Genomic DNA, 13,080 nt, shown 5'->3' with positions numbered 1-13,080 from the left:
TTTTCCCTCCATTATCCCAGTGTCATCCTTTCTCAGCTAGTTGCACCAGTGTGGCCAAGTCATATGTTGTCATCTGTTCTCTTGATGGGTTGTACTGGCAGTAATTTCACTGTGACAGGACACTGGCTCAGTGACATATAAAGCTCTAATCTAATCCAATCTAATCGATTGTATAAGTCCATGAGCTCCTTAAGAGCAAAAATGCACAAATCAGTGCCAAGGTAAGGTGTTAGAGAAACACATTTTATTTGATTACTTTAAGGAGCATCTTCTATCCAAAGTAACTTTGGACTCCCATCCTGGTTGTCTCTTCCAACAAGTGGGTCCTTTACGTCATTATGTCGTGCATAAAAACGAAGAAACAACCTCACAGACCTACACTTTACATCATGGCAACACTGCCAAAACAGCATTTCATATCCATTATCATAACGAACACATCCCTATGAGGTATTTTTCTTAGCCCCCCCCTAAAAAAATAAAACAACCTACTGAGAACAAGCAGTCTATTGGATGCTGCTTTCAGGAAACCTTTTAAATTCGGTGCCTGTCTTCTCCTCTCTTGCTTTAGGTGAGGAAAAAAAAGAAAAAAAGCTGGTTCTACCCGGGAGAAGATTCCTCCAGTCCTCCTCTCTGTTTATCTTTCACCGTGCCCACTCTCTGACAGCAGCTTCATTGCAATTGTTAACCCAACCCCAGCCCTCCCTGTGTTGTCAGCAGAAATGCTCCCAGGAGCGCTGCGCTGAGAAATGCCCCTTCCTCTTTGTACTGAGCAGGAAAAATATATGGTTCAATTATAGGGTCTGTCAGGCCCGTATGAGTTTGCGATGTCCTGAGGTGAGCTTGGGAGGGACAAAGTCAAGCTGATAACTAACCCTGTAAAAGTGTAGTTTATTTGTGAGTTTGACTCATTTCCTTCAGAAACCGTTCATGAAGAGTCAGAATAACAAACAGGGTGAAGAAAAAGTTAGACTTTTCCATTTAAAATGAAGAAGATCGATGAGTCTTTTATGTCGCCTTTGCAGGTCAACTCGACGGATATGACGGAAGCACCATGGAGACAATGAGACGGCAAACAGGTTAGAAATGGAGAGGGACACATATGTTCTTTTCCTGCCCAAAGCTATGTTCATTTTGGTCATCTTTCTATAATACTCTCTCAAAAGCCCTTAATAAACTGGTGGATTCTAGCCCTTTAATTTCTATTTTTGGTGTACCTGAAGATTTTAATAGTTTTACTAAGAAGGAGATCAATATAATTGCTTTTTCCTCTCTTGTAGCTTGAAGACGTATTCTACTTCAATGGAAGGACCAAAAACCTCCATCTCCCAATTCTTGGTTGAAAGACCTGATGTCATTTTTATATTTAGAGAAAATTAAATACGGTATGGCTCTGATAAGTTCTCTTATATTTGGGAACCTATTCTTTCTTTTGTTAATTCTTTGGCATCCTTGGAAGATTAATTTAATCTGATTTAACTTAATTACAGAGAAGTATGATATTGCTAACCATGTCTCTTTTTTTTTTTAGGGTTCCTCTTACGTCAGTTTATTTTAATTTTTATTTATTTATCTTATTTTGTTTTTTTAATTTATTTTTATTTTTTAATTTTTTTTGTTGCTGCTGTTTTGCGTGTCCTGTATTTTAGTTTATTACTTTATTTTTCCTATTATTATTGTCTTCAGTCAGAGTCTGATTGGTAATCGGTACTTACTTTGGGACCTGTTTATAATTACGTATTTTGCAGTGTGTGTGTTTTGGGGTGTTTGTTATGTTAAGTCTTGTGTCCTTATTTATTTATTTATTTATTTTTTATTCTATTTAGTTATTTAGTTATTTATTTATTTTTTTGAGTGTGTATGGTAAAATATAAAACGGGGTATTCTGTCGAACCCTTTAAAAGAAATGTTTACTGTGTAATATAATTTACATGGATTACCCAATAAAGAAACATGTTAAAAAAAAAAGAAAGAAATGGAGAGGGACGGTGAATCCGTGCTGTTGGCAGAAAGGATTGAGTGGATCAGTGAGTCAATGTTTGCGTCAGCTGTGGGCTGAAGGGCTAAGAAGGATTTTAAACTGGAGGAAGTGGAGTTAATGTGGGATCTTGAAGAGCAGAGCGTTGGCCTTGCTTTCCTGATCCACTCTCAGCCCACCGGTTTGACACAGATGATAAGAGGCCTCAAGCAGAGCATCACCCACACACACACACACACACACACACACGCAGAGGAAAATGAAAGTTCCCCTCAGCTACAAATGAGAAAATGGAGAGAGGAAGGTACTGTTGGAAAAAGGTGAACAGAAGACTCAAAAATGACTGCTGTGAAAGCACCCGGAGACAGTGGACAGGATAAACAGTCTTACTTTCCAAAGCTGCTTAGCCCACATATGCAGCAAGAGAGTGATAATCTGATTTTTAATCAAAGTCCAGACCGCCTCTATTTGACTTGCTAAGCCCTGGATCATTGTGAGGAGACGGCACACGGATGAAAGAGTCCAACTGCTACGTGAATCGCCCATCTTCACTTCGCCAGAGCCATCAGACAATGTGAGGCGACCTGAGTTTCACCGATCAATATCTTACTTCCTTTCCTTGCAACCAACATGGTTCAATAAGAGACGCGGGAAAAGCGGAACGTGTGCCTGAGATCCAACTGTCCAGATAGCGGAGGATACTGTGATCAGCATGGATTAGGCATCTTTCCAGACTGATCAATGAGAGATGGGGCTGTTGGCTTGGTGGCGTGGAGGAAGCTTTGGTACCTCCCGTGGGCTGTAATGAATCTGATGGCTGATATCTGGAGCTGCTGGAGGTGGGAGTGGAGCTTTTTGCTGTGCAGAGGATAAAACAGAGCATGAAAGCACTTTGTCATTTGCACACTCTGCCAATACACATAGCTTATTTAGTTAATGGAGTTGGCAAGCTTTAGTTAAATTCAGAATGCATTTTAAGTTATTGTGTGTGCAGATCCCCAATAAAAGCAGCATCATTTTGTCAAACATTGAGCTACTGGTGCTTTTAAGACTTGAGTTAACTGAGGAATCATAACTTCAGAGCAAATACTTAGATGTTTCTGAATCAGTCTTATGTATTTGTCAGAGTTACCCCCAACTCATATTTGAGTTAAATACACGACAGTGACCAAATATTGTATTTTAAGGGCAAACTTCAAAGGGGCTTTTCAGGAATGCCTCACAAATTACCAGCAAGATGTTGGCATAATAAATCAAGGGGGATCTTTTTTTTTAAAAGGCATAAATGTGAGTCTTTTAGGCATAAAATAAAAAAATAAAAAAATGTAATTATTAAAATTCCTTTTTATGACCATTCTTGTCAATGGCACGAGACCTTTTTGAAACTATTTACTGAAAAAATACACAAATTATATGAAAAATGTATGTTCCTTCCATCTATAACAGATCAATGCACTGCTGTGTAAAGGTCAAAGGTCAAATATTTGACCTTTGACATGAACATTACCAAATGGCAGTCATCCCTTTCAAAAATGTACATTAAACATTACCAAAATTAAATACTTCATAAGTATGTTCCTGTTTGATGTCATTTAAGAGAATTATGGTTTTCCTAATAAAGTCAGTATGTTGACTCACACTTTAAGCACCCTGTGACTCACACCCTGTGAGTCCAGAGACAAGACCAGGTCAAGAGGACTAGCGATGGAGACAGCTGATGACCAAGACGTCCTACCTCATGTTTCTCTGTTGATCCACAGTCTTCACACTAGGGCTGGGCGATATGGCCTTTTATTAATATCTCGATATTTTTAGGCCATGTCACGATACACGATATATATCTCGATATTTTGCCTTAGCCTTGAATTAACACTTTGATGCCTACAATCACACCAGTATGATGATTCTATATCTACATTAAAACATTCTTGTTCATACTGCATTAATATATGCTCATTTTAAACTTTCATACAAAAAGGGGGAATAAGTCAAATTTACCAAAAATGTATTTATTAAACAGTTACTAAGCAGTGAGTGGCACAAACATAAAAAGTGTAATTTCAAAAGTGCACGTTGCATCTCTGACTCCCCGTCTGAAGAACATCTGCTAAGAACATGTTCTGGTCCTGGTTTCAGGATGACCAGGTTTCACCTGGTTTTACCTGGTTTTACTAGGATGAATAAAGGGCCCCTTAGAGCACTTTTATATTAAATTATTATTATTATTATTATTATATTAAATTGTAGGTGCAGGGACTGCAATGTTTCATCCTCTCCTCCTTTACTTTGCATCACTTTCACTTATTGTTAGAAATATGACCTCATATAGTCTTGTTTGACTTTGTTTCAATGATAGTGATTAATTTCATGTGGCCACATTTAAGCAACACTAGGTGACGTTTCTCAGTTCTGGAAGAGAAAAGTCTGAATTATGGTTCCGCGTTAAATCGACGCAGAACCTACGGCGTAGCCTACGGCGTAGGGTACGCGGCGACGCACACTTACGGCGTAGGCTCTGCGTTGGTGTAACGCGGGACCATAAATCAGCCTAAAGGCTCGGCTGCGCGTGTCGCGCTGAGCGGCTCCTCGGCTCGGAGAGAGCCGTGCGAGGGGAAAACATCCCCTCCCGTCTTTACTAAGCCGGTTAGCTTTGAAAAGAGTCCGCCGCGCGTAGCAACCGCGCAGATGAGCTCACGGCGCAAACAGGCCGAGTTTAGGAAAGTTAAAGTAAAGTTAAAGCGGGGAAGTGAGCGCTGGTCCCGGACAGCAGCGCTGACACCAGCAGCTGGTCGGGGGCCAATGATAATGCACACACGACAGCACGTGACTGACATGTGTAACAGGGTGCGCTTGTTTTATGTCTCAGAGAAGGAGAGACAAGATGAGAGAGTGAGAAAAGTCTGTCATTTAATGCCCGCGACTAAAAGCAAAATGCATGAAAATTTATACTCGAATATGCACGATAGAGTCATTTTGTACTTCGCACAGAGTAGAAGCCGAGATACATCGGCTATCCTCGATATATCGCCCAGCCCTACTTCACACACAAGGTGGCCGGTCGAAGTCCTGGCTATGGCTTATGCCGCACACAAACAACTACGAGGAGCCATGAATGACTGCTAAGTGTGGACAAAAAGGAAGCCCCCTCCCACCGTCCACCATCAGAGATACTACACATCCCTGATACTCCACACTGCAGTCTTGTCCCAACTAAACTCACATCTACTGATCTTTTCTACATGAACTTCCTCCACAGGTTCACTTTGCACTTTTATATCTTTCTCTTTTTGAATGTATTTAATTGACTTAGCATTTAGTGTAGCTTGATCATTGTGCCTCATTTGTAAGTCACTTTATATAAAAGCATCTGAATAACTGCAAAAGCAGTTCAAATAAAATAAGTAAAGCATTGTGAGCCATTAAAAACATGAACAAAACAGAATAATGGAAGTTTAATAGAGCCTAAATCAACAAATGTATTAGAGTGCAATGTTAACTTGTCTGTCAATTACTAGCTGAATGTTTCCATCCATGGTTCAGTGTTGTAACAACTTGATCAACTTCAATGCATACATTGCTAAAAGACTGTGCCTGAAAGAGGAATCAGCACTAAAACGGCCATGTGACATGGGAAACACAAGCACATGAGAATAAAACTGCCAGTCGAGTCATCTCTCCATCAGTTTGGTGTGTGGTAGCGTGAGCGATAGCGACACGTTCTGCATACTCTGTCATGACCTAATAAAGTGTCTCCAGGGAGATTGATAGTAATGTGTGTGCAAAAAGTATATTTTCATAGAAGTACAACCTCAAAGAAGACCGACAGCACAGAGCTTAAAACCAGCTGCAAGCAACACAACTTTAAAGACACGGCTGAACTGTTGTGGTGTTTATCACCAAAGGCAGGACAGAGATGTTTCATTTAGAGCTAAGAATATTTAAGCAAAGTCCAAGGAAACTGTATGAAAAAAAAGATAAAGCTTAAATCTGAACACTGCAGTTTCATGACTGAAAAAATCCTTCTCAGATAATGCTATTATAAAACCGAGAGACTAAACTTATACACCACCTGACTCAGAAACTAGTCACCTCAAATATAAATGATCTAGACACACTGAAAGCAAGTGAGTAGCTCTTATGTTCATCAATATTGAAGACTGTTATGAATTGGAGCTAAGCGAGTAACCCACACAAGGTCCCACAGAGCTCCACTGAAAGGCTGCAGTTGTGCTGCCAGCTGCCAGATGTGAATGCATATGACTGTATGTAAAGCAGGGCGTTGCCAAAAAAAAAAAAAGCCATCCCTACATAAATAAATGAAGAAAAAAAAGGAAAACACCAAATACATCCACATCTGAATATTCATGAAAACGGTCCGTAATAGTGTGTTTTTGATCAAATGATCCAGCCACGGCCCTTCCTGGGGAGTTCGGTTGGACCCAAACAAGCGGCCCATTTAGTTTTTGTTGTTGTGCGGACTGGTTGAGGAGGTGTACCTGGTTGGAAACACTCAGCCAGTGTTCGTCCCCAGAGCGGCGTCATTCAGCAGCAGCATCAATGCACCACTGTGTACGTGCATGTGTTTGTGTTAGTGAACGCACACTGGAGCCACTGTGAGTGTGAGTCATTACACGTGTGAGCGTGTGTTAGCGTAGACATTCGGGTGTATGCCTGAGAGGCTGAGTCCTGCTGCCTTCTGTTAATGAGGATAATGATTTCACAACAAATCAAAATTAGATGAGATGATTATCAACACAGATGCTGAACAGGTCACTGAACAGACTCTGCCTTCTGACGTTACTGTACGTGCAAAAACCCGACTCCCGTTCTCCTCTCTTTTGTCAGCGCTCCAGTCCTGTTTGAGAATAAAGGTTAGAGGAGAGGCTGAAATGAAACCAGGTCTCACAAGGGTCACGAATGTCACCTCCAAGCGCCCCACTGAGCAGCAGGCTGCATCTGCCTCTGTCCTCGGGCGGCGCGCCTCCAGTGAGCCGTGCCAGTCCAGCGGGCAGGGGGGCTGAGCGAGGGTGCTCACCACAGCAAAAGGACAAGTCTGCATGCCCTGAGACATGCGCCATGCAGCTGTCAGAATCCCAGACCACTGGCAAGTCCACTACTCGCCTGCTCGCCCCCTCCAGCCTCATACGGGTCAACAACCCATGCAGGCCTGCACTCAGGGGTGCAGGAGTACAATCACGCCATCGCTCCATCTTTAGTAGTAGGACTGCTTTTTAATATAAATGTCTCTGTTCATTTCACCTGTCATGTAAAGTTCTGCACAGCGTGCACTTCCCCCATCACTTCACTCTGCAACAAGCTAGCCTCTTGGAGCCAATTGTTAAACAACACCTGATACAAAGGGTGGGAATTTTGGGGGGAGATTTAACAAAATAAATCCAATCCAGTGAAAAATCCCAAAGGGCTTGTCACATACAAATGTTTGCTGCGTACAAAAACCCAGTACAATATGACAGAGATGCTCAGTTTGACTGTTACAGAGCAATGCTATCTTCCAGTATCGAGCTTCCATCAGCTAATAGGAAATGAGCTGCGTGTTTGAACTGGCAAACAGCACAGAGATCAGCAAGCACATCACAATTTTAGCACAAAACTTTGGAACCTACTGAAGGTCACTGTGTGTGATTTCAATGCCTGATGAAATCAAGTGTAAGATTCACTGAGAGATGCAGAAATACAGGGCCAGAGGAGCCAATAACCCCAAAAGTATGTATATACATTCAGTCCTGAGCAAGGCAGAATCTTGCTGCTACCTGTGCTGCAGGTCACGATAGCATCAAGGAAAACAGCAAGGGGAAAGATGGCAAGAAGGTCAGAAACAGAAAGGTCGGAGTCCAGTTGAACCTGACCTCAAGCGGACAAACTGTAAAGTTACATCACGTCTTTATTCTCTCTTACAGTCAATGAGCCTGCGACAGTGTCCTCAGCACTGAGTCATCCATGAAGAATAAAGTCACTTCAAAGTATTCTGCCAAAGTGTTTCTTTCTTTCTTTCTTTCTTTTGTTATTGGCATCCTCCTGAAGTGGAAACAGTAAGTACTAAAAGTAACATCGCGCAGTGACAGATGGGCTTTGGGTTTGTCTCTTGTTACTCCAGATCACTGCTGCCAACGACAAAACCAAGAAACCTAAGCAAGACTTCCAACAAAAAGACTGCACGTGGTGTAACAACATCCAAAAGTCACAGTTTCAACAAACCGCACGTTGGTGTAATGGCTGTGTTTTGTAGAGAGTGAAGAATTTTTTTTAGAAAAAGACAGAGAGAGAGGGAGAGAGTGAGAGAAAACGTTTTTTAAAAAGCTACAAACTTTTTATAGTGCCTCTAGGGTTATAATTTGAGTTTTGAACGCGATGTAAAATAAGACGGATTCAAAGAAAAACATTTTACACTGAGCATCCTCTGCTGCTCATGTGGTCACATTCATAAGTATGCAGGAGGGCGTGTGTGTGGGCTTTTATCACACAAAGACGAGGGGGTGACGTCATGAAATATTATCAAAACATATAGTCGCGCATGTGGCTGCCCGCAAAGCCGGAAAACACAAATGTCTTAAACAAATCAAAGAAACACATAAAATAATCATATTTAAACAGTGCATGGGCCTTATTTCACATGTTGTAATTTTGAATTTGACAGACTGGCTTGACTCGCAGGTGGCTGTGATTTGGCCTGAAAGGGTCCGATGATGAAGCCTGGCGAAGCTGCAGGCATTGGGGGTCTTCAAGGACCTAAAGGCGTTCATCTGTTAATGTAAGCATTGGCTACCCATTGTGCTCAATCAGTGCTCCCCCGGTTCTTCTTGCAGCTCTGGCAGTACTATTCCAGTCCCCACATCTGAAATGAGGATGGATGGGTAAAGTTGATTGCAGTGAATGTAAGGTAACGCTAGCTAGGATCACAGGACAATGATGGAGCCCTGTGGAACCAAAGGCCGAGCCAGTTCACTGAGAGCTCGATCTGAGCTCCATCAGTCCTTGTTTCAGCTCAGGTATTGTTTCAGTAGAATCGACAGGAAGAACGATGAGCATATGATCAGTATAAACATTAGTTAGCATCATAGATTAGCACAAGAAAGACAGCGAGGCCAAAATGGCTCACTTGTGTTAACTGAGCTAAAGTGGATGAGTTCCAGTTGATTAACCAGTCAGGTTGTAACAGCTCCTGCCGACAGGGTGCTGTGCAGAGAGGGGAAAAAGATGCTCACATGCACCCTTAAAAAAACCTACACCTACACCACATATTTTTAGAGCTAGGTGGCCACAAAGTGACTGAATTATGCTCATTTGCAGTTCTAGTCACTTCAGACATCCAAAAATATGCGCTCAAGCAAAGAAAATGTTGCTTTGTTTTAAATACAATGTCCCTTTTAAAACACGACTACACCTACCATTCTCGAGTCGTTAAGGTTACGCTAATGTGTCAGAGAAAGATCCTCCACAGAGTGAAATTTTTCCAGTCTACACCTGAGTGCCACTTCGTCACATCCTGCAGCGAGGCCCTACTCACTTTAGCGTAAAGATACATGCAGTTACAAAAATAAACTAAGAAAATCATTGCTAACAGTTCCTCCTTATTGAGAACCTCCTGCTTGCTCGATATGAATTCATAATCCAGTTAAGCTTTATAGAGTTTTTCCACTTAAAAAGAAGGCATACTGGCGGAAATAAGCACAATTGGTTATTCTGTGTGTGTGTGAATGGGTAGATTGAAAACAGTAAAAATGCTTTGCAGAGCTAATCAAGACTGCTTTTGATCACCATCCTGTATTGTTGAAAATTTCATATCGCCAAGCAGGATATGCAAATCAAATGTGAGGGTTTTCTTTTCTGTATTTTCCCCAATCACATCATTTGTGTGTTTAATAATGATGTGACTGGCTTAATTTACATTGTTGTGTAACAGACAATAACTGAAAAATGTAATTTTCAAGTGAAATGTGCACTGTACCAAAACCAAAAGTCCCATTGTCAGTGGATGAAACATTCATATACATTCACACACCATCTCCTGTTGCTCCATTTAAAATAAAATAAAATGCTGAAACCCAATCCAACATCCACAGGCAAAACAGCCCAAACCCAAATGAACCCCACAAAGCAGCTGTGCGTTTTATCAGGGCAGTGAGACAGACTGATGCATTCATTAGCTTGGGCCATTTAGCAGAAAAAAACAATTCCAAAAAGGTTTTTTTCAATTTATCTACGTCTCTAAATCAACTATGTGATTCTTTTCCACACACGATTGATCAGACACTTTAAAACAAAACAAAAACTAGAGCAAAAGACATCTCAAATCTTTTGCAACGCTTTATCACATGTGACATGCATGTCCCTCAAGTCAGTTTTGGAGAATGTTTACAAGGATTACTCTAATAATTAAATACTTTTTCTTTGAAACTGTGGAACTCATCTGTATATCTGTGTCAAAGTTATATAATATGAATAAAAGTTAATGATTTTTTTCTGGGTTATTAATATTTAATTCCCACATTTTCTTAGTAAAATTCACAATATCCAATAACATATATCATTAAATTTATACTCGAAAGGGTACCTTTTAAAATGACTGATGGTAAATTCAGACTGTGCAATATGTGTTTTATATTAGTTTGAAACATAAAGGATTTCATCAGAAGTTAATATTTCCCCTTGAAACGAAAGAACAGAAAGAGGATTACGTAGATGATGCTGCCGGTGCGCAATTACGCATGAATGACAAAAGCCATACTTCCTTCTCCAAACCTCAAGTACAGCTAATATTTCAGTTGGGGACATAAAACTTTACAGGAGTGCTTTCATTTATTCCAGTCTGTCTGAAATCAAGCGAGGAGAACACCACAAAACATCGCACCAACGATCAGTCGACTCAAATCCAAACTTTTTTTTTTTGTTTTTCTTTTTTTTTATGTCTCCCAGTGGCAGCGCATCTCACGTGTGCGCACAGGGAACAGTGCGGAGTGAAAGCTCTTTGTCTTACCGGTCCCGTTCCGTCCCCGACCTCCTCGGTGCTCGTCCGTGCGCAGCAGCAGAGGAAACAGATGGCCAAAGACTGCCAGCCAGCAGACAGCAAACCTGTCCAGAGACGCGCTTGTGCCAAGGTGGTGGAACAAACCGTGGAGGGAAGCGTCTCGTCACAATAAGAGCATTAAACAAGTCCGCTCTGTTGATGCGTGTCCCTGCAGGTCAGTCCTACTGCATGGCCTAAAACATGCTCAGATAGGCTATTTAAAAAAAATCTAATCAAATCTAGATTCACAAAAAAGTTAGAAGTTATATATTGAATTCTTATTTTCCTCATACGTGAAAAGAGTTTTTATTTTGAAAATCCAAACCAGATATACTTGTATTTTATATATTCCTCTTGACAGGTCGGCTCATACTCAAGCGCTGGTTTAAGTCCAGCAAGGCATCAACACTTCACACATCAAACTGTCCCTAAAATCTGGTCCTGTAATATAATGTTAATGCAATTTTCATATGATTATCTGATTTTATTTCACAAGTTTATGACATTTCTTTCTTCCACTTTCAGGACCAGTTGATCTAATTAAACACACTTAAAAACAAGAGAAAGTTTTCTCAACTCAGTATAGTTTAGTCAAAAATGGGGATTGCAGATTTGAATGTTTTCCCAGACTCCTAAATAGTTACTGCAGGAACATTAGTCATCCAGCTTTTCCAGCCATGTTCTCAACAACCAACAGATGCATTTTAGTGTGCCGAATTCACGCTTGATATCATCTAAATACCAGTTTCAGGTCATTTTTGAAGTGAATTTGTCCCATAACCTTGATTTCCCTAGTGGCTTACTGATTTTAATCTGACGTGACTAACAGGAAAGCAATCATCCTGATTATAGCCTGCTGGACGCCTTCGCAGTGACATGACAAGCCAAGAGTAAAGCAAAGAGCAGCCTGTCGCCAGTGAAGTGATGGATACATGCACTCATACTTATGAGCAATAGATACATGTATTCCCGTCTTGATGCAATTGATTTGGCACGAGCGGTGACCGTAAAAATAACCTCCAGTCAAGAACATGTGGACTACAGTGATTGAAACACAACACGACCATCACTCTCCACCAACGACAGCCACTACCGCCTCAGATTCCATCAGAATTCAGTGTATTTGTGCAGATTTTGATCATTTGCACAGCTGCTTTAAGCCTGTGGAGAAAAGACCTGCTCCCAGAATGGGTAAATGGTGCTCAGTGTCCGTAGAGTTTACTTTAGGGTCCGGATCTAATCCCTTCTGCCTGCATGGATGGAAGCCATATTCAGAGGTATCTGACTGGTCACTGTCCAAGCCCTGCACCCCATTAAACTCGCTCGCCGCTGCCTCACAGGACGGTTCAGACCACGCTGTGGATTCAGCTTGCCCTTTCGGTGCTGACAGTGTTGCTTATAGCCTGCGTGTTGTGATCTGTATAAAGATGGGTCAACATGTTGACCTTTGTCCAGCAGCGTCCACGGGGGAAACAGCCTGTCATTTAGAAAGTTAGTCATGATCTGATAAGTGCTGAATTCACTCTCTCTTAAACAAATGACACTTTTGCTTGTTCAATCACATAAAAAATTAAATGTAGGAATAATAAATTACTACACAGTTGCTCAGAAGATGCTGAAATGAAAACATTTATTGCAGAATTCATTCAAAACTCAGAGGATTTTATGCCTCATTTATTAACAGCAAACTGAAAGAGAGGAAAAAATGTAAATCACGTCAGATAACCAGTCTTCCAGCCTCTGTTGTCGGTATGTGGGTGCTGGTCAGGGCATGTTAAGTCGGTCCCGAGCCCCCAAACACCGCCAGAGCAGGAGATTCTCCATTTATCTTCCAGAATCTCTTGAGGGCCAATTTCTCAAGAACACCTTCTCACCCAACACCTATGAATTATTAATACTCCCAAGTCACAATTGTTTTGCAACCACCTGTTTAACTTGTCCTCTGTCTTATAAAAATATTTGGTACTTTTTCTTTCTGAGCCCTGCTCGTCACTCGTAAGACACTCGGGAAAACAGCGTGAACTAAATGAGTAAGTTGGGAAGCCCACCGTCTTCTTAGGGTTTAAGGGTCCACTTT

General features: G+C 41.2%; 1 protein-coding gene across 1 annotated transcript in view; it reads right to left on the bottom strand.

The window, feature by feature from the left end:
• Positions 1-11,027, bottom strand: part of znf385c (zinc finger protein 385C) — a 159,595-nt gene extending 148,568 nt beyond the window's left edge. Inside the window, exon 1 of the mRNA XM_061711748.1 lies at positions 10,974-11,027. The gene's annotated coding sequence lies outside the window, so the exon portion shown is untranslated. The remainder of the gene's footprint in view (positions 1-10,973) is intronic.
• Between the last annotated feature and the right edge of the window lie 2,053 nt (positions 11,028-13,080).

This window comes from Cololabis saira, chromosome 21, assembly GCF_033807715.1.
Source record: "Cololabis saira isolate AMF1-May2022 chromosome 21, fColSai1.1, whole genome shotgun sequence".
Lineage (NCBI taxonomy): Eukaryota > Metazoa > Chordata > Actinopteri > Beloniformes > Belonidae > Cololabis > Cololabis saira.
Note: the sequence above shows the minus strand (reverse complement) of the source record. Positions and strands in the feature narration are given on the sequence as shown.